Consider the following 21,092-nt stretch of genomic DNA (forward strand, 5'->3'; position numbering starts at 1 on the left):
GGACACAGCACTCCAGGTGCTGCCCGACCAGTGTCAAGCAAAAGGGAAGAATCCCTGCTGGCCACACCATTCCTGATCCAGGCCAGGAGCCATTGGCCTTCATTGGGCACACTGCTGGCTCATGTCCAGACTGCTCTCCCTCAGTCCCTGCAGGTCCCTTTTTGCCTGGCTGCGTTCCAGCCACTCTGTCCCCAGCCTGTAGTGCTGCAAGGGTTGTTGTCGCCAAAGTGCAGGACCCAGCACTTGGTCTTGTTAAACCTCACCTTATTGGATTTGGGCCCTGGATCCAGCCTGTCCAGGGCCCTGTGCAGAGCCCTCCAACCCTCCAGCAGATCCATACTCCCAGCCAACTTGGTGTCACCACGGTTCCATGTGGCCTCCCAGTGTCACAATGTCCCTTTGGTTCCATGGGACCTTTTATGTCACAAAGTCCCTTGGATCCTTGGGCCCCTGCAGTGTCACAATGCCCCTTGGTCCCCAGAGGCCCTGCATTGTTGCAATGGATCCTTGGTTCCATGAAGTCTGTCAGTGTAGCAATGTCAATGGGATATTTTCTGAAAATTCCCTTCGCCAGGATTTCTTCTCCTGGGAAGATGAGGAGCTTCAGCTTCTCCGTGTTTTGCTTCTCTGGAATGTGGTCTGGAGATTGTTTATCCAAACTTGTGAATTAACTTAATGACCAATAACCATCAGCTGTATTGGACTCTGAGGAGTCAGTAGTGAGTTTTCATTATCATTCTTGGTAAGCCTTATGTCTCTATTCTTCTTTTTCTAAGGCACAGTTTTTGAAAAGCATAATATAATATAATATAATATAATATAATATAATATAATATAATATAATATAATATAATATAATATAATATAATATAATATAATATAATATAATATCATATCATATCATATCATATCATATCATATCATATCATAAAATATAATATAATATAATATAATATAATATAATATAATATAATATAATATAATATAATATAATATAACATAACATAACATAACATAACATAACATAACATAACATAACATAACATAATATAATATAATATAATATAATATGAATCAGCTTTTCTGAGAACATGGAATCAGATTCTCGTCTCTCACCTTGTCCTGAGCACCTCACAAACAACACACAGCAATACTCTTCTTGGTTCCACAGTGTCACAATGGCCCCTTGGCTCTGTGCTGCCGTGTCCTACACAGTGTCACCATGGTCTGCTTAGTGCCACCAGGCCCTGCAGTGTCACAATGGTCTCTTGCTTCCCCAGGGCCCTGCACTGTCACAATCATCAGAGAATCAACCAGGCTGCAAAAAACCTTGGAGAGCATCAAGTCCAACCTGGGACCCAACACCACCTTGTCACCCAGATCATGGCCCTCAGTGCCACATCCAGTCTTTCCTTAAACACTTCCAGGGTTGGTGACTCACCCACCTCCCTGGGCAGCCTGTGACCTAACACTGTGCTCCCTAACCAATGCCAAGAACAGAGGGAAGCTCACTGTCCTGGTCCTCCCAGCCACACGCTTCCTGATTTATAGGAGTGCTAGGGCTTGGATAAGGGAAATGGTGGGGAGAGAGTGAGGGCAAAGTGTTATTGATGGTCAGCCATGAAGAATCTTGATTTTCGTATCTATTCAGACTGCATTAGAAGGTGCTAGAGATCAAAACTAACTGGACATAGCTGATACCAATTTATATTCACGAAATGAACACTAGACAGGAAAAAACCAGTTATCTCTGCATTTTTTTCAACAAAGTATATTCACTTTCAATACACTTCTGAAATCTATCTAATTAACCACAGAAGAATTGAAAACTTAAATTATTCCCTGGGACTTTTTTTTTTCAAGAGTTTTGCATAAATATTTATGAGCCTTTGTGACTAAATTCCTGAACTGAAGAGCTCAAGAAAGAAGAGGCCTCTACAGGAGTAAAATTCAACAGCAAACTCCAAGTGGCTGAGGATCCATCCCCATCAGAGCAGCAATGAACAGAAATGGGCACAGCTTTGTGGCTGCCCCAGCTTTGGTATGGGGCCTGGGCCTGGAGCAGGAGCAGCACTTGAGGGCCCCGTGGCTGGGGCTCTTGTGCTGCCCTGGGAAAATGGGATGGCAGTAGGGGCTGCAGAGCTCTCAGCACCTCAGGCAGAGGGAAGCAGGGCAGCCAGGGTGCCTCCTTTGGCCTTGGCCAAGCACCTTCCCCCATGGCTGGGGCTGAGTTCTGTGGCAGCTGCAGCTGCTGCTGTGCCCTTGCCAGGGGCTGAGGCTGTGGGGCAGTGCCCAGAGCAGCCTGGTCTGAGCAGAGCTGTGGGGCCAGAGCCGGCTGGACTGAGCTGGGGAGAGGCCCTTGGTGCTGCCCAGAGCTCAGGGCAGCTGGCAGAGCTTGCAGGGAGCTGGGCCGGGCTCCAAGAGCCTGGCCCAGAAACCATCAGTGTCCATCTCAGCCTGACTGAGCATGCAGGGGCAGGACTGAAGCCAGGCCTTGTAGGGCAGGGCCAGCGCCTGTGCAAGGCATTGCAAACAGGCAAGTGGCCCAGAGAGGAGGCTGCTCTGTGCCCTTGGTGGCATGGACAGAGCAGGGAGGGGGCCCAGGACATTTGTCAGTGCCAGCCTCTGTGCCCAGCCCTTGGCAGCCCTGGCTGCTGAGCCCAGCTTTGGCCTGGGCTGAGTTTAGCTGTGGCCCAGCTCCATCCTCCTGCAGGTCTCAGGGCCTGTTCCCGGCCATGGCCAGCCCTGGCTGCCTCTGTGCTGGCCCAAAGGTCGGCAGAGCCCAGGGCAGGGGTGTCTGTGCTGCCCCACAGGTGCCAGGGGCTCTGCAGGAGCTGGCAGAGGCTGCCCAGCAGGGAGGCCATGGGGCATAGAGCCCCAAGGCTGCTGTGGGCACCATGGCACAGGGGCTGTTCCCAGCCACAATGCTCTTGGCCTGGGCTGGGCCTGCAGAGGGCCTGGGCCACCATGGCTGTGCCAGCACAGGGCCACAAAGGGGTCACGCAGCCGCTGCCGGGGCTGACAGCAAGGCCAGGCACACACAAGCAATTGCTGAGCATGGCCTGCGCTGGCCAGGCCTGACTGTGCCAAAGGCAGAGCTCAGCTGCCCTTGGGGGCTGCAGCAACCGTCCAGAGCCCAAAGAGCCTCCATGGCTCTGCTGGAGACCATGGCTGCAGGAAGGAAATGCAGGGCTGGTGTGGGATGCGGAGGGCATTGAATTCCAGAACACCTTATTTCCCAGGGGTTTGTTGGCTGACAAGAAATGAACATCCCTCTGTGTCTCAGGCAGCTCCTTCTCCAAGGAAAGCAGGTAGGCGTTGGAGCCCAGGAGCTGAAAGCTGCAGGTGCAACCTGGGCTGGAGGGAGCTCAGATTTGCACAAGGCTGCTCTGAGTGCCAGGGCTTGGATGGGGGAAATGGTGGGGTGGGGGTAGGGACAGAGTCAGCCATGAAGGGTCTTGATTTTCATATCTATTCCAACTGCATGAGGAGGTACTTGGATTCAGTGTCAACTGGAATTTGCACGTATCAATACATTGACAGGGAAAAAACCCCTACCGTTGACCTAAGAAATCTTTTCTCACTGTCTTTTTAAATAGAATCTATTCAATTTGAATACACTACTGAATTTTATCTAATTCACCTCAAAAGATTTGAAAATTAAAATCAAATTATTCCCAGAGGCTTGGGTTTTTAAGGTGTTCTCAATGTTAATGAGCCCTGAGACACTGAATTCCTGCACTGAAGAGATGAAGGCTGAACAAGCCCCTGGAGCAGGAAAATTCAGCAGCAGCCTCCAAGGTGCTGAGGATGTCAGCAGCCCTCAGTGAGGCCATCCCTGCCCAGAGACCGTGGGGAAATGGGCAGACAAGGAGAGTATCCCTGGGGCTGGGGCAGCACAACTCAGAGGCACCAGGGGCTCCAGCTGGGAAATGGAGTGTGGAATGTGGCTGGGAAAGCTCTGCCTGGGCTGTGCCAAGCAGGACAGACAAGCCCTGACTCCCATCTCCCAGACAAGTCTCTTAATGAGATATTTAAAAGGAAATTCAATTATTTATGTGCTCTGAGTTGGATGCAGTGGAGAAATGCCATCAAGAGGTTCTCAGGCACTCAAAACAACAAAACAGCCTTTACTGGCAACCTGGAAAATCAAAGAAATTTTTGTGAAAGCTTTAATATTACATATAATCAACAGAAAACACCTCTTTGAGCATTAACTTGACCCATTCAACTTTCCAAACTCTAAACCTGTTCAATTTTAAGTTAATAAAAATGTGCAGGGAGAGGGAATTAGAAAGATTTAGAGAAGCATGCACAGAGCTACCAACTCCTGGACTCCAGCACTGTTCAGATGGAAATTCCAAGAGGAGGCAGGGTGAAGATGTGTGCTTGCCTTGTGGTCAGCCTTCAATAACCCTTGGTCTTCCTGGGCCCTTCCCCCAGGTGGGAATTGGGCTCATTTGGTCTCTCAGGAGCTGGGCTGGGGGCTGCAGAGGTGGCTGTGGAGCATTGCCTGTGCTGTGCCAGGGACTGGCAGACACTGCTGGGCTGGGATAGAGGCTCTGGGGGGATTGGGGTCACAGGGCAGGGCAGTGCTGGGGTTGCAGGGAAGGGAAGGTTTGGGGTTCCAGGGCACAGCCAGCCTGGACCTGCCCCTTCCTCCCCCACACATGAAAAGTTTTGAGCCAACAATCTCGTCCAGTTTTTCACAACAGGCAATGATGGAGGTGAAGTTCCAATTCTCTCCATGGGCACCTCGAGGGGAAGGACAGTTCTTTTCTATAGAAAGGAAAGCACAGACCCCGATATTTGCAAGGGAGGTCAGAGCCTCACTGGGCCAAGGCCAGCCAGACATGTCAGGAATGACAGATTTTTTCTGGGAGCAGTCTTTTTTTTAGGAAATTTTGGAGATGGAACCCCAGTCTCAGCCATGGGTTCCTGGAGAAGCAGGACAGCTCCTTCCCATAGGAAGGAAAGTGCAGAGATTTCCCCAATCTTTTGGGGACAGATGGGAAGCGACCCTTGTGAAACCACTGCAGCCAGATTTGTACCGGCAATATTCCTATGGGAACAATCCCTGGATATATGGAAATTTGGGGGAGAAATCCCAAATCTGACCATGGGTTCCTGGAGGAGAAGGAGAATTCTTTTCCATAGGAAGGAAAGCACGGAGCCCCATGCTTCAGCAGCAGATGAGAAGAGATCTTCAACATGCCAGGGTCAGCTGGACCAGTCAGATGGCCCCTGGGAGGCCAAAGCAGCCAGACCTGTTCTGTGTTCCCTTGGTTTTGTGGGGCCCCACAGTGCCAGAATGGTGCCTTGGGTCTATGGGGCCCAGCAGTGTCACAATGGACTCTTGGTTCAATGGGGTCCAGCAGGGTCACAGTGACCTGTAGGTTCCAGAAGGCCTCACAGTGTCATAATGGTCCCACTGATTCCATGAGGACTTACAGTGTGACAATGGTCTCCCTGGTTGCCTAGGCCCCACAATGTCACATGACTCCTCTCTTCCATGAGCCCTGCAATGTCACAATGGACCTTTGGACCCTGGGGGTTTGCAGTGTCACAATGGTCTCCTTTGGCTCCACAGTGTCATAATGGACCATTGATGACACGAGGTCCCTCTGTGTCACCCTGGATCCTTGGTTCCATGCATCCCTGCAGTGTCACAACGGTCTCATTTGGTTCCCAGTGTCACAATGGACCTCTGATGACATCAAGCCCTGCAATGTCACAATGGACCTTTGGTTCCATGCAGCCCTGCAGTGTCACAATGGACCCTTGGTTTGATGGGGCCTCTCAGTGACATAATTATCCCTACACTCCAGGGAGCCACACAATGTCAGTACAGTCCCCTTGGTTCCATGAGGCCCAGCAATGTCACAGTGCTCTCCATGGTTCTATGAGGCCCCACAGTGTCAAAATGGTCCCTTGGTCTCACAAGACCCCACAGTGTCACAATGGTCCCTTGATCTCACAGGGCCCCACAGTGTCACACTGGTCCCTTGGTCTCACAGGACCCCACAGTGTCACAATGGTTGTTTGGTTCCATGGGCCCTGTGCTTCTGCATTCCCCCCTCCCCTTCTCAGCTCGCCTTTCCAGCTGAGAAATGCTCCCTGGGCCTCGGCCTTAGCCAGCAGCCCCTGGGCTCAGCTCCTCTGCAGCTCATCACAAACACTGTCTGCTCCAGGCACTGCTGCTGCCCAACCAGCTCCTGGTTTCTGCAGCAGCAGGCTGGGAACTGTTTTTGTTCCCTCAGTGGCACAACATCCCTGTTCTCACAGTGCCAAAGAAAGCTGTTGGTGCCAAGTGTGGCCAGGATGAACCACTGCTGGGACTGAAGCCCCTCTCTTGGGGCCCTGCAAACAGCGCTCCAAAAGGAGCCCTTGGAGCTCTTCTGGGCCAGCGACTCCCTCTGAGTGGGGCCTCTCCCAGCTGGGAACAACGACAGAGCCTGGGCCAATCCCCCCACTCCTCCAGGCACAGCCCTTTGCCCTTTGCTGGGGAGATGCCAAAGGATCCTCAGGGAGCATTGCCCGCCCTCAGGGGAATTGCTCACAGGTGCCTTGCACTGACTCTTTGTGTCTGTGTGCACACAGGAGTGCCTGTGCTGGGAAAATGTGGCAGGAATGCTGCTCTCTGAAGGGTTTGAGTGCCTTGGATAAGTGAGTCAGTCAGATGTGTAGATAAGTTTAAGTCACTAGGTCTAAGTGGAGCTAAATGCTGTTAGGAGTTTTTCTTTTGCAAAGTTGTTATGTTTAATTTAAGGTAACTATTGTTAAATGTTATTCCTCTGTTAAATTGCAAAGTCATACGTTATAAGTTAAGGTAAGTACTATTTAGTGTCACAGACATTTTTCCATAGAAATCCTTTCTTTGGGATTTGCTCATCTTCTGGGAAGCTGGGGCCCCAGAAGAAGAATGTAAACAATTGTTATCAGCTGGTGTAGAATGCAACAGGTGCAGCTGTGATTGGGCTTGTGTGAGTGTTTGGATTTGCTGACCACTTACAGGATGGTTTGTCCTTGCTTTCTGCTGGACACAGAACTTTGTTATTCATTCTTTTCTATTCTATTCTTAGCTTAGCAGCCTCTGCAACTTCTCTCCTTATTCCTTTTAGTATAGTTATAAGGTATTATATATCATATATCAATAAATCCAGCCTTCTGATCATGAACTAAGATTCTCGTCCACTTCTCTCATCTGAAGACCTTATCAGGTCGCTGTAATAATTTAGTGCTGTTCTTATGCTACATTGTGAAGTTGAACGTATCTGTTAAGGTTAAGGTGTAAGTTCAGTGCTCTTAAGTTTGAGCCCTGTTAAGCTTTAGGCCATATTCCTTTTATCCTTGCCCTCACTGTCCTTGTGTCACACACACACACACACACACCCACACCCACACCCACACACACACTCACACACACCCACACGCACACACACGGACAGTTCTCGGTTCATTTCTGGTTTGGTTGCCTGGATTTGGTTTGGTTTTGTTGTTGCTTTGTTTCCTTGGTGTGCCTGAAGTGTCCAGTCAGGAGCAGAGAGACTTTTGCCAAGGAACTTTGTGCTCCTGTCCATTAATATTCAATCTGGTTTTTGCTGATCCCTTGTCAGGGATTATTTCAGCGCTCTCAAGGCCTCATTCGTAAGAGGGTGAAGGAGCCCTGGCCCAGGCTCTGGCCCTGGGGGACACGGGGACGCTTCCACGGGATCCCTGTCCCCCTGTCCCACCCCCAGGGCCCCGGCCCCCATCCCTGTGTCAGGCTCCGGGGTCGATCTCGTGGAACATCCTCTGGGGGAGGCTGCGGCACCGGGGGCGGGGGGACCCGGGGGGACAGGGGACCCTGCTGTGCACAAGCAGGGTTGGACTGCTCTGGGGGGCCGGGGCAGAGTGACCTCCCCAGTGACCTCACACAGCCCCTGTGATGTCACACATCAATCTGTGATGTCACAGAAATCTCTGTGATGTCACAAAGTCACCCTATGATTTCACAATCTGTACTGTGATGTCACCACCTGCTCTAGGATTTTACTCAGTCACCTAGTGATGTCACAACCCACTCTCTGATGCCCCAGTTCCACACTCTATGATGGCAGAATTTGCTCTATGGCCTCATACCCTACTCTATGACATCACAGCCAGCTCTGTGATGTCAGAACCCCCTCTATGATGTCACACACCCTCTCTGTGATGTCACACTGCCTGCTCTGTAATGTCACAGCACAAACTTTGACCTCACGGCCTCCTCTATGATGTCATACAGGCATGGCATGATCTCACAGCCCGCTCTGTGCTGTCACACAGCCCCTTGCTGACATCACAGCTGCTCTGTGCCTCTATAACACAGCCACAGAGGTGCTGCTGTGACACGGCCGCCTCTGGGACATCCCACAGCCCCTGCCAGTGCTGAGCCCCTGTGAACTCTGTCTGTGCCCTGCTGGTGTCCCTGAGGGGCCCTGACAGTGCCCCAGCCCTGCTGGGCTGTGCACAGGAGCTGCTCCTGGCCAGAGCTCTCTCTCTGCAGCGCTGCCCTTGCCAGGAGCTGCCTCTGGGCCAGGAGCCCGGCCCAGCTCAGCAGCACAGACACAGCACAGGGACTTTAATGAGCCTCTGGGGCTTGGGTGCTCTTTGCATCAGACTCAGTCTCTCTGAGTGTGCTCAAAGAACTTCTCAAGAACTCAAAATCAGATTCAAAGTCCAAAGTTTTTTTAACTTTTTATGGGTCCCACTGATGGGACTCATGCTCCCAGTGGTCAGACCTAACGTGATAGTGTCCCCAGGTTCCAGTCAGAGCAGAATACTGGAGGCAGTGATGACAGCTGGGGACAAGCAAGGGAAAGGTTTCTCTGGTGTTGAGCAAACCTGGATGTGTTTGAGGAATGCAAAGGGCCAAGGCCTGAGCCCCAGCCCCTGCCAAGGCGGATACTGTCCTTCCCTCATTTTTCAGGGCTCTTCCCGGGATGGGCACTGGCATGTGGGGATGTGCAATGCCAAGGGCAGGAGCATGGGGCGGCCCCTGCCAGGCTGCTGAGCAGGCACAAGGAGACAATGAGGCCCCAGGCCTGCAAGGGTCACTTGTCCCCTTCTGGCCTCAGGCCCTGACCCAGCAGCCATGGCCAAAGTGCTGCCCATGTTGGCTCTGTCAGGGCTGTCTTGCAGCTGCTGCCCATCCCTGTGCCCTGTGCAGCCCAGGCTGTCCCACGGTGTCCCTGCCCGGCGCCTCTGTCCCTGCAGGCTGTTGGCATCCCCTGGCTGCCCCACCTGGGTGGGCCCTTCATTTGATGACAGCTCTGCCTCCTGCCTGCCTCTGCCTGCCCACACAAAGCCTTGGCCTTGATACCAAAAGGGTTAAATCGATTCAATACCAAAAGCTTATTTCAAAAGGGTTAATCCAATTTTTACTGTGCCTATGAACATTTAGTACAGGAACATGGCATTCAGGGGCTGCTTTCCCAGCTAGGGTGGTTGGAAGACAAGAAAAAGACATTTGGCTCAAGAACGCAGTGATAGAAAAAAGAAAATCTTAAACTGGGAATTTAGGGTGGGTTTTATGGTAATGGGTAAATTTTAATACACATTTAGTGACACTGGTAGAATTACATGTCCACACAGGGTTAGGAGTTATCCCTCGCTAGACCTCAGGCCTGAATAAATGATACCCTCTTAAACAGGAAATTAGTGTTAAGGAGTCTTATTCTGATATTTTAGGTATTTGGTGATGGCGGGGCCTCACAGAACCAAGGAGTCAGCGGTAACACTGAGCAAACTCACTGAGCACATGGTCCATTGTGACACAGCAGAACCCCATGGAACCAAAATCCATTCTGGCACATTGGGGCCATATTGAGCTAATGGCCCATTGTGATACTGCAGATCCAAGGAGACCCTTGTGACTCTAAGAAACCTCTTAGAACCAAGGGGCCATTGTGACACAGCAAGGCCTCGTAGAACCATGGGTCCATTGTGACACTGCAGAACCTCATGGAACCAAGGTGACCGTGTTCAACGGCGGAACCTCATGGGACAAAGGTTCCATGGTGGCACTGCAGAACCAAGGAGACTGCTGTTGGCAGCATGAAAACTCATGGAACCAGAAGTCCATTGTGACACAGCAAGGCCTCAAGGAACCAAGGGTCCATTGTTAAACTCTATGGCCTCATGGAACCATAAGCCATTGTGACACAGCGTGGCCACATGGAGCCAAGGGGCCACTGTGACCCTGTGGATCCAAGGAGACCATTGTGACTGAGGAACGTCATGGAACCAAGAGTCCATTGTTCCACTGTGGGACCCTGTGGAACCAAGGGGAGCACAGTGACTTTGGGGGCCTCATGGAGCAATGGAGACTGTTCTGACACTTTGGGACCCACTGGAACCAAGGGGCAATTATAGCATGGCAGGGCCTCATGGAATCAAGGGGACTAGAGTGATCCTTGTGGGTCTCCATGGGATGAAGGGTCCAATGGAACCAAGGATACCATTGGGACACTCTGGGGCATCATGGAACCGAGGAGGCCATTGTGACATTACAGGACCCCATAGAACTAAGGATTCATGGAACAGTGCTGGAACACATGGAACCAAAGGTCCATTGTGACATTGCTGGGCCTCATGGAATCCTGGAGGCCATTCTGACACTTTGAGGCCTCACTGAATCAAGGGGCTCTGTAGGGCCTCAGGGCACCAAGGAGACCCTTCTGAAATTGTGAGTCCCCATAAAACCAAGGGTCCACTGTGACACCATGGAACCAAGGAGAACGTTGTTGGCTGTTGTTGGTAGTACAAAAGCTCATGGAACCAAAAGTCCATTATGACAGTGTGGCGCCTCATAGAACCAAGGAGACTGATAAAACACTTCAGGACCCAATGGAATCAAGGGGCCATTGTGACACCACAGGGCCTCATTTAACCAAGGCAACCACTGTGACACTGCAAGGTCTCATGGAAGCAAGGGGCCATTGTGTCACTGTGGATCCCCATAGAAGCAAGGGACCATTGTAACATATCCAGAACCAAGGAGATCATTTTGATCCTGGGGAACCCAGTAGAACCAAGGGGTCATTTTGAGACTCTGTGACCTCATGGAACCAATGGGCCATTGTGCATTGCAGAGTCCCATGGAAACAAGGAAACCATTTTGACATTGTAAGGCCTCATGGAAGCAAAGGGCCATTGTGCCACTGTGGAGCCAAGGAGACCATTGTTATATCGCTGGGCCTCATAGAAACAAAGATCTGTTGTGATCCTACAGGGCCTCATGGAACCAAGGGGCAATTGTGATGCTGCAGGGCCCCAAGGATCCAAGAACATGGAACAGGTCTGGCTGGCTGGGCCTCCTGGGGACTCCTGGGGCCTCCTGGGGCCTGACTGGTCCAGAAGACCTTGGCATATGGAGGGTTGCTTCTCATCAGCCCCTGAAACCCTGGAGTTCTGTGCTTTCCTTCCTGTGGGAAAGAACCGTCCTCCTCCAGGGGTTCATGGCTGAAATTGGGATTCCTTCTCCAAATTTGATTATATCCAAGGATTATTGCCATATGAAACCTGCCAGGATAGACAACTCTGGCTGGCCTTGGCCTCTTGAGGGCCACCTCTCATCTGCCTTCAAAATACTGCAGGCCTGTGCTTTTCTTCCCATGGAAAAAGCCATCTTTCAAGTCCAGGCATCCATAGCCAAAATTGAGAATCTGCCTCCAAAATTCCTTATATCCAAGGATAGCTCCAAGACTAAAACTGCCAGGACTGTCCAGATTCTTTTGACTTCCTGAGGGCCAGCTCTCATCTGCCTTTGGAACACTGGGGCGCCTTACCTTTCATCCTATGGAAAAGAACTGCCATGCTCATCCACATGTCCATAGACAAAAGTGGGGTTTGGTCTCCCAAATTCTGTCTATCCAAGGATTCCTCCCTGACAACAGGTCTGGCTGGCCTTGGCCTCCTTGGGGTCGCCTCTAATCAGCCTTTGAAACACTGGGACTCTACCCTTTCCTTCCTATGTAGAACTGGCATTCCAGTCCAGGCACACATGGCTGAAATGGAATTCCACCTCTAAACTCCCCTTATATCCAAAGGTTGCTTTCAGACAAAAGTTGCAAGGACAGACAGGTCTGGCTGGCCTTTGCCTCTGGTGACTGCTTCTCATCTGCATTCAAAACCCTGGGATTCTGTGGTTTCCTTTCCATGGAAAAGAACTGTCCCTCTTGTCCAGGCACCTATGGCCTCAAGCACATGAGCACTGTATAGGGACACAGGAGCTCTGTGCTCAGTGGGGTGGAGACTGAGGACAGCAGAAGAGAGGCCTGGGAGGGACTGAAGGATGGTTTCAGAGATGGTGGATCCTTTTGACATAGTTGAGAACAGCCAGAGAAAGAAAGAATTATTCCATAGGCAGCCAGGGAGGCCCAGACTGGAAGCAAAGAGAAAGGAATTTCTCTGCCAGGATAGGGCTGTGGTGCTACACATCCCCCAGAAGGAGTGTGAAGCAGCCCAAGGCTCTATGTGGGCAGGCAGAGGCAGGCAGGAGGCAGAGCTGTCAGCAGAGGATGGGGCCAGCCAGGTGGGGCAGCTGGGGGATGACGACAGCCTGCAGGGACAGAGGAGCAGGTTTGCTCAGCATCAGAAACACCTTTCCCTTGCTTGTCCCCACTTTTCATAACTGCCACCAGTTTTCTTCTCTACCTGGAACCTGCGGACCCTTTGTCAATCTTGTGCCTCACAGGGATCTACTGAAACTACAAGAAACTACAGTGTTTGCATATTACATTGAGTTCTTGACAAAATTTTTGAGCCCTCTCTGAGAGACTCAGTCTGATGCAAAGGGCACCAAATCCCCAGAGGGTCATTAAAGTCCCTGTGCTGTGTCTGTGCTGCTGAGCTGGGCCAGGCTCCTGGCCCAGAGGCAGCTCCTGGCAAGGGCAGCGCTGCAGAGAGAGAGCTCTGGCCAGGAGCAGCTCCTGTGCACAGCCCAGTAGGGCTGGGGCACTGTCAGGGCCCCTCAGGGACACCAGCAGGGCACAGACAGAGTTCACAGGGGCTCAACACTGGCAGGGGCTGTGGGATGGCCCTGAGGGGGCCGTGTCACAGCAGCACCTCTGTGGCTGTGTCACAGAGGCTCAGAGCAGCTGGGATGTCAGCAAGGGGCTGTGTGACAGCAAAGAGTGCGCTGTGTGAGGTGACAGATTGGGCTATGACATCACAGAGTTTGTTGTGGGAGGTCACTGAGCAGCTACGGCATCATAGAGAGGATGCTGGGACATCACAGAGCAGGCTGTGACATCTTGGCATGGCTGTATGACATCTCAGAGCAGGTTGTAATGTCAAAGTGTGTGCTGTGACATTACAGAATGGCAGAATGACATCACAGAGGGTTTTGAGACCTCATTGAAGGGATTGTTACGTCACAGAGCTGACTCTGGTGTCATAGAGTAGGGTGTGACACCATAGAGCAAATACTGCCATCAGAGAGGATGGCTCTGTGACATCACAGAGCGTGTTGTGACATGACTCAGTGACTGAGCAACATCACAAAGCTGCCTGTGACGTCACAGAACAGGCTGTGATGTCACAGTGTGACTTTGTGACATCACAGAGTCTTCTGCAACATGACAGAGTACCTGCATGACATCACAGTATGACACCTCAGAGTAGGCTCTGTGACATCACAGGGGCTGTGTGAGCTCACTGGGGAGGTCACTCGGCCCGGCCCCCCTCACAGTTCCCCCCAGAGCAGTCCAACCCTGCTCGTGCACAGTGGAGTCCCCTGTCCCCCTGGGTCCCCTGACCCCTGGCCCCGCAGCCTCCCCCAGAGGATGTTTCACAAGATCAACCCCAGAGCCTGACACGGGGACAGGAGGGCGGGGCCATGGGGGTGACACAGGGGGACAGGGACCCCCCGGCAGCGTCCCCGCGTCCTCCAGGACCAGAGCCAGGGCCAGGGCTCCTTCACCCTTTTCACAACGAGACCCTGAGAGCGCTGAAAAAATCCCCAGCAAGGGATCAGCAAAAAAACAGATCTAATATTAATGGACAGGAGCACAAAGTTCCTTGGCAAGAGTCACTCTGCTCCTGACTGGACACTTCAGGCACACCAAGGAAACAAAGCAACAACAAAACCAAACCAAATCCAGGCAATAAAAACAGACATGAACTGAGAACTGTCCCTATATGTGTGTGACACAAGGACAGTGAGGGCAAGGATAAAAGGAATATGGCCCAAAAGCTCAACAGAGCTCAAACTTAACAGAACTTATACCTTAACCCTCACTGACACCTTCAACTTCACAATTTAGCCCAGGGGCTGTTGGCCAAGGCTGAGGCCAAAGGAGCATTTCTCAGCTGGCAGGGCAGCCTGAGAAGGGGAGGGGGGAATGCAGCAACACAGGACCCATGGAACCAAGGGAGCATTGTGACACTATGGGGCCCAGTGAGACCAAGGGACCATTGTGGCACTGTGGGGCCTCATGAGACCAGGGGACCATTGTGACACTGTGGGGCCCTGTGAGATGAAGGGACCATTGTAACACTGTGGGGACTCATGAGACCAAGGGACTATTGTGACACTGTGAGGTCCTGTGAGACCAAGGGATCATTGAGAGCACTGTGACTTTCTTGGACTTCATGGAACTAAGGGGTCTGTACTGACGCTGTGTGGGTCCATGGAATGCAGGGATCATTGTGACACTGAGAGGCTCCATCAAATCATTGTGACGCTGCGGGGCTTCATGGGGGCATGGAGACCATTATGACACTTTGCACTGTCATGGAACCAAGGGACCATTGTGACACTGTGAGACCCCATGGTCTCACAATGGTGCCAAAGGTCCATTGTGACATTGCAAGGCCTCATGGAACCATGGAGACAACATCAGGACACTTTACAGCCTCATGGAACCAAGGAGACCATTGTGACACTGAAGGGACTCATGGAATGATGGAGACCATTGTGACACTATTCATTGTGACACGCTTCATGGAATAAACAAATCATTGTGACACTGTGAGGCCTCATGGAACCAGTGAGACCATTGTAACACTGGGAGTCCCCACAGATCCAAGAGGACCATGGTGAAACTGTGGGGCCTCATGAAACCAGGAGGCCTCTGTGACACTTAGGGCTACATGGAACCAAGTGGCCATGGTGACATTGTGGAAACCCATTGAACCAAGGGCTCATTGTGATGCTGCTGGGGTGCATGGAACCAAAGGTCCATTGTGACACAGAGGGGCCGCAGTCATCAATGGTCCATTGTGGCACTCTGGAGCCAAAGGAACCATTGTGACACTGCAAACCCCCAGGGTCCAAAAGTCCATTGTGACATTGCAGGGCTCATGGAAGAGAGGAGTCACATGACATTGTGGGGCCTGTGGAACCACGGAGACCATTGTGACACTGCAAGGTCTCATGGAATCATTGGGATCATTGTGAAACTGTGGGGCCTTCTGGAACCTAGGGTCCATTGTGACATTGTGGGACCCCATCAAAACAAAGGGTCCATTGTGATACTGCTGAACCCCATGGAAACAAGTCACCATTGTGGCACTGTGGGGCCTCATGGATTGAAGGCACCATTGTAACACTATGGGGCCCCACAAAACCAAGGGAACACAGAAGAGATCTGGCTGGTTTGGCCTCCTAGGGTACCCAACACTGGTCCAGCTGACCTTGGCATGTTGAGGGTCTCTCCTCATCTGCTGCTGAAGCACTGGGGCTCTGTGCTTTCCTTCCTATGGAAAAGAACTCTCCTTCTTCTCTGGGCATCCATGGTCAGAATTGGGATTTCACCTCCAAATTTCCATATATCCAGGGATTGTTCACATGGGAATATTGCCAGGACAAATCTGGCTGGTAACAAAGGGTCACGTCTCATCTGTCCCCAAAGCACTGGGGAAGGCTCTGTGGTCTCTTTCCTTTAGGAAAGAACTGTCCTGCTTCTCCAGGAACCCATGGCTGAGACTGGGGTTCCATCTCCAAACTTTCCTATGTGCAAAGACTTCTCCCAGACAAAATCTGACATTCCTGACAAGTCTGACTGGCTTGGTCTAGTGAGGCTCTCACCTGCCTTCCAAACACTGGGTCTCTGTGCTTTCCTTACTATGGAAAAGAACTGTCCTCAGCCAGGTCCACATGGCCAGAATTGGGGTTTCACCTCCAAAATTCCCAATTGTAATAGACTGGAGGAGATTGTTGGCTCCACACATTTTGTGTGGGGGAGGAAGGGGCAGGTCCAGCCTTGCCCTGCACTGGAACCCCAACCCTGCCCTGCCCTGGAACCCCAATCCCCCCAGAGCCTCTCTCCCAGCCCAGCAGTGTCTGCAAGTCCCTGGCACAGCACAGGCAATGCTCCACAGCCACCTCTGCAGCCCCAGCCCAGCTCCTGAGGGACCAAATGAGCCCACAGTCCCACCTGGGGGAAGGGCCCAGGAAGACCAAGGGGTATAGAAGGCTGACCACAAGGCAAGCACACATCTTCACCCTGCCTCCTCTTGGAATTTCCATCTGAACAGTGCTGGAATCCAGGAGTTGGTAGCTCTGTGTGTGCCTCTCTGTATCTTTTTTATCTTTCTCTCTTTCAGTTGTCTTCTTCTTCTGTTTCTCTTGCAAATTTTGATTAACATTAAATTGAACAGGCGTAAAGTTTGTGAAGTTGAAAGGGCCAAGTCAATGATTTGAGAAGAGTTTTTTGTTGGTTGAATGTCTGTCGTGGTTTGACATGAGAAGAATTTTAAAAAGTAATACAAAATTTTTGTGAAACTGAAAATCTATGAAACCACTAAGATACTGAACACGCCTCTATGAAACACAAATGTTAAAGATGAAAAAACCCAGGAACCTCCTCCTTCCTTTCCAGTCAACAAAGAAGCAGCAGGCTCTGGCCCCGGCCCCCATCTCAACCAAACTCAGCTAAACCAAACCAAACCAAACCAAACCAAACCAAACCAAACCAAACCAAACCAAACCAAACCAAACCAAACCAAACCAAACCAAACCAAACCAAGCAACTCTTCCATGGGCTGAGCCCCTTCCCACCTCCCCAGGCTGCCCCCCCCCTGCAATCGGCCCCATTCTAACCAAACCAAACCCCAACAACTACCAAACAGGAAAACAAGAGAGGCTACAAATCCCTAACCAGAACAAAGCCAGCCACAGCTACTAAAATCTTACCATCAAGTCCCCTCCCCCCAAGACAATTAAAACAAAAAACTCCTACAACCTACAACTCACACAAATTTAACCCTACAACTAAAATTAAACAAAAACCCCCACAGAAATGAACCATAAAACGAATCCTAACCCAACCACAACTTCAACCACAAGCTACTGACAGGTCAGGTGTTAATCCTTTCAATACTTCAATCCTCCCTTGAGTAAAAGAAAAACAAAATGCAAGCATATAAAAAACCAACATAAAACCATCACAGTCAGTAAAGAAGAAATTGAGTGCTGTCACCACTGAACATGAACCAGAGATGCTTCTAGGGTTGTCTTTTAAGGATGCTTTGTCCCAATCAAAAAAAAATGCAGTCTCAACTTAGGGACACCTGTCCCCCCCAAATTTCACCCCCTGGGACCAAGGGGTACCAACACATAACCCTCATGTTTCTGAACCATTGCCTCCCCCTGGATGCAGTCTCTGTGTCACAAGGCTCTGTCCATGGCTATACAAGAAGAATCCAGCAAGCCACTCCATTATCTCTTCCCACCTAAGATTCTTCTCTATTTTTCCAACATCTCTCACTGGCCCAGACCTCCATCACACTTGCCCATTTCCTTCTTCATCTTCCACTTTATCTGTCTTCTAGAAAAGGTTAATATTCTGTGAAGTTCTCATTGTCCAAAAAGGGGTCAAAACTCCCACAAGCGGCCGGATGCCTTCTTGCTGCAAAACCCGCCCCCTTCTCCGCAAGTCAGGCTGTGCCGCCAACACATGATATCAAATTTCAAGGTAACAGTCCCAGGCACCAACTCTCTCTCTCTCTGTCTCTCAGGAGGGGGCTGCCCGATACATCCCAGTGCTTCTCTCTCTTCCATCCTTGGGCCAGGCCTACCTCCCATATCTGTCCAAGGCCTGGCCTACCTCATGGCCGCTTGGTTTTCCCCTCCCCCCGCCCAGCTGGCAGCTGGGACGGGGGGAGAGATTCAAACTCTTTTCCCGCTGGAAACCCAAGAGAGCTTCCCAGTGGAGTGCTCTACTCTTTGACCCCTGTGTTCTCACAGGCGTATCCAATGTCCTCAGTGGGCACACCAGGTGCAAATATTCAAATCCGAACCTCATTGGTGTGACCACAGCATATCACAGAAAACCTACATCCTCTCAAACCATGTCAGAGGTACTTGAATGATCAGAAAGGAAGTAGAGGACCAAATCTGGGAGCAGCAGGAAACACAAAGATCCAGCTGCTCTAAATGAAAAGATGTTCTTACAAATGGCCATTTAAACCGAAGAGTTGGAAACATCTGAAGGAAGAGTGAGATTAAAAAATAAACTGAATATTGGTGACACAAGTAGATGAGAAGATCAATATTTCTTCTTCTTCTGCCATTAGTCCACTTCCAGGAAATCCCTGTTCCAAATGGGAAAATTTTGTCATTTCTAAAAAGTACTCAAATGACCCAGATAATAAAGACTTGCTTGTATAATATGATATAAACAGGTATTAAAACCTGTGCCCCTTTCCAGGCAGACATCAGTTGTGTGCCCATGAACAGGCAGTGCCACTTGTGCCCTGAGGTTCCCAGCTGGGACTGGATCTCTCCGAGAGCACCTGAGGAAGAACAGAGCTCTTTGCAAGCTGCAGGTCCCTGACAGCCCCGCAGGGTTACTCTCCCATCAACATCTGCTCTGCTTCAGTCTGAAACAGGGTCCAGCATGATGCCGGGATCATCAGAGAGCTGAGGTGTGTGCTGGAATTCAATGCCCTCCCCATCCCACAGCAGCCCTGCATTTCCCTCCTGCAGCCTTGGTCTCCAGCACAGCCATGGAGGCACTTTGGGCTCTGGATGGTTGCTGCAGCCCCCAAGGGCAGCTGAGCTCTGCCTTTGGCACAGTCAGGCCGGGCCAGCGCAGGCCATGCTCAGCAATTGCTTGTGTGTGCCTGGCCTTGCTGTCAGCCCGGGCAGCGGCTGCGTGGCCCCTTTGTGGCCCTGTGCTGGCCCAGCCACGGTGGCCCAGCCCCTGTGCAGGCCCAGCCCAGGCCAGGAGCATTGCGGCTGGGAACGGCCCCTGTGCCGTTGTGCCCACAGCAGCCTTGGGGCTCTGTGCCCCATGGCCTCCCTGCTGGGCAGCCTCTGCCAGCTCCTGCAGAGCCCCTGGCACCTGTGGGGCTGCACAGACAGCCCTACCCCAGGCTCTGCTGGCCTCTGGGCCAGCAGAGAGGCAGCCAGGGCTGGCTGTGGCTGGGAACAGGCCCTGAGCCCCGCAGGAGGATGGAGCTGGGCCACAGCCAAACTCAGCCCAGGCCAAAGCTGGGCTCAGCAGGCACAGCTGCCAAGGGCTGGGCACAGAGGCTGGCAGTGACAAATCTCCTGGGCCCCCTCCCTGCTCTGTCCATGCCACCAAGGGCACGGAGCAGCCTCCTCTCTGGGCCATTTGCCTGTTTGCAATGCCTTGCACAGGTGCTGGCCCTGCCTCACAAGGCCTGGCCTGAGTCCTGCCCCTGCACGCTCAGCCAGGCTGAGATGGACATTGATGGTTTCTGGTCCAGCCTCTCTGAGCCCAGCCCAGCTCCCTGCAAGCTCTGCCGGCTGCCTTGAGCTCTGGGCAGCACCAAGGGCCTCTTCCCAGCCCAGTCCAGCCGGCTCTGGCCCCACAGCTCTGCTCAGGCCAGGCTGCTCTTGGCACTGCCCCACTGCCTCAGCCTCTGGCAAGGGCACAGCAGCAGCTGCAGCTGCCACAGGACTCAGCCTCAGTCATGTGGGAAGGTGCTTGGCCAAGGCCAAAGGAGGCACCCTGGCTGCCCTGCTCCCCTCTGCCTGAGGTGCTGAGAGCTCTGCAGCCCCTGCTGCCATCCCATCTGCCCAGGGCAGCACAAGAGCCCCAGCCACGGGGCCCTCAAGTGCTGCTCCTGCTCCAGGCCCAGGGCCCATGCCAAAGCTGGGGCAGCCACAAAGCTGTGCCCATTTGTGTTCATTGCTGCTCTGATGGGGATGGATCCTCAGCCACTTGGAGGTTGCTGTTGAATTTTATTACTCCAGATGTCTCCTATTTCTTCAGCTGTTCAGTTCAGGAATTCAATGAAAAAGGCTCATAAGCAATAGTTCAAATCAGTCAGACAAGAAAAGCCCTTGGGAATAATTTAAGTTTCAAATTCTTCTGTGGTTAATTAGACAAATTTCAAAAGTGTATTCAACGTGAATCTGCTATATTGAAAAAAAAAAAACAGAGGCAATTGTTTTGACAATTATTTTTTCCTGTTTATAGACTGCTATCAGCAATGTCCAATTGATATTGACTCCCAGTACTTTCTAACGCAGTCTGAACAGATATGAAGATCAAGACCCTTTATGGCTGACAATCTATTACACTTTGTCCCCACTCCCTCCCCACCATTTCCCTCATCCAACCCCTGGCCCTCCTATGGATCTGGAATGGTGTGGCCAGAAGGACCAGGGCAGTGATTCTTCCCCTGTGCTCAGCACTGCCTGGGCAGCAGCTCGAGTGCTGTGTCCAGTGCTGGGCCCTCGATTTAGGAAGGACATGGAGGGGCTGGAGCGTGTCCAGAGAAGGGCAACAAGGCTGGGGAGGGGTCTGGAGCATAAGTCCTGGAGGAGTGGCTGAGGGAGCTGGGGTTGTTTATCCTGGAGAAGAGTAGGCTCAAGGGAGACCTCATCACTCTCTACAAGTCCCTGACTGGAGGGTGCAGCAAAGTGGGCATCAGATTTTTTTCCCAGGGAACAGTGACAGGACAAGAGGAGCTGCACGAGGGGACTTTCAGGCTGGACATTAGGAAATATTCTCCCCACAAAGGGTGATTTGACATTGGAATGGGCTCTCCAGAGAGATGTGCAAGTCACCAACCCTGGAAGTGTTTAAGGAAAGACTGGATGTGGCACTGAGTTCCATGGTCTGGGTGACAAGGTGGTGTTGGGTCCTAGG

The sequence above is a fragment of the Melospiza melodia genome, unplaced genomic scaffold (assembly GCF_035770615.1).
Source record: "Melospiza melodia melodia isolate bMelMel2 unplaced genomic scaffold, bMelMel2.pri scaffold_32, whole genome shotgun sequence".
Taxonomy (NCBI): domain Eukaryota; kingdom Metazoa; phylum Chordata; class Aves; order Passeriformes; family Passerellidae; genus Melospiza; species Melospiza melodia.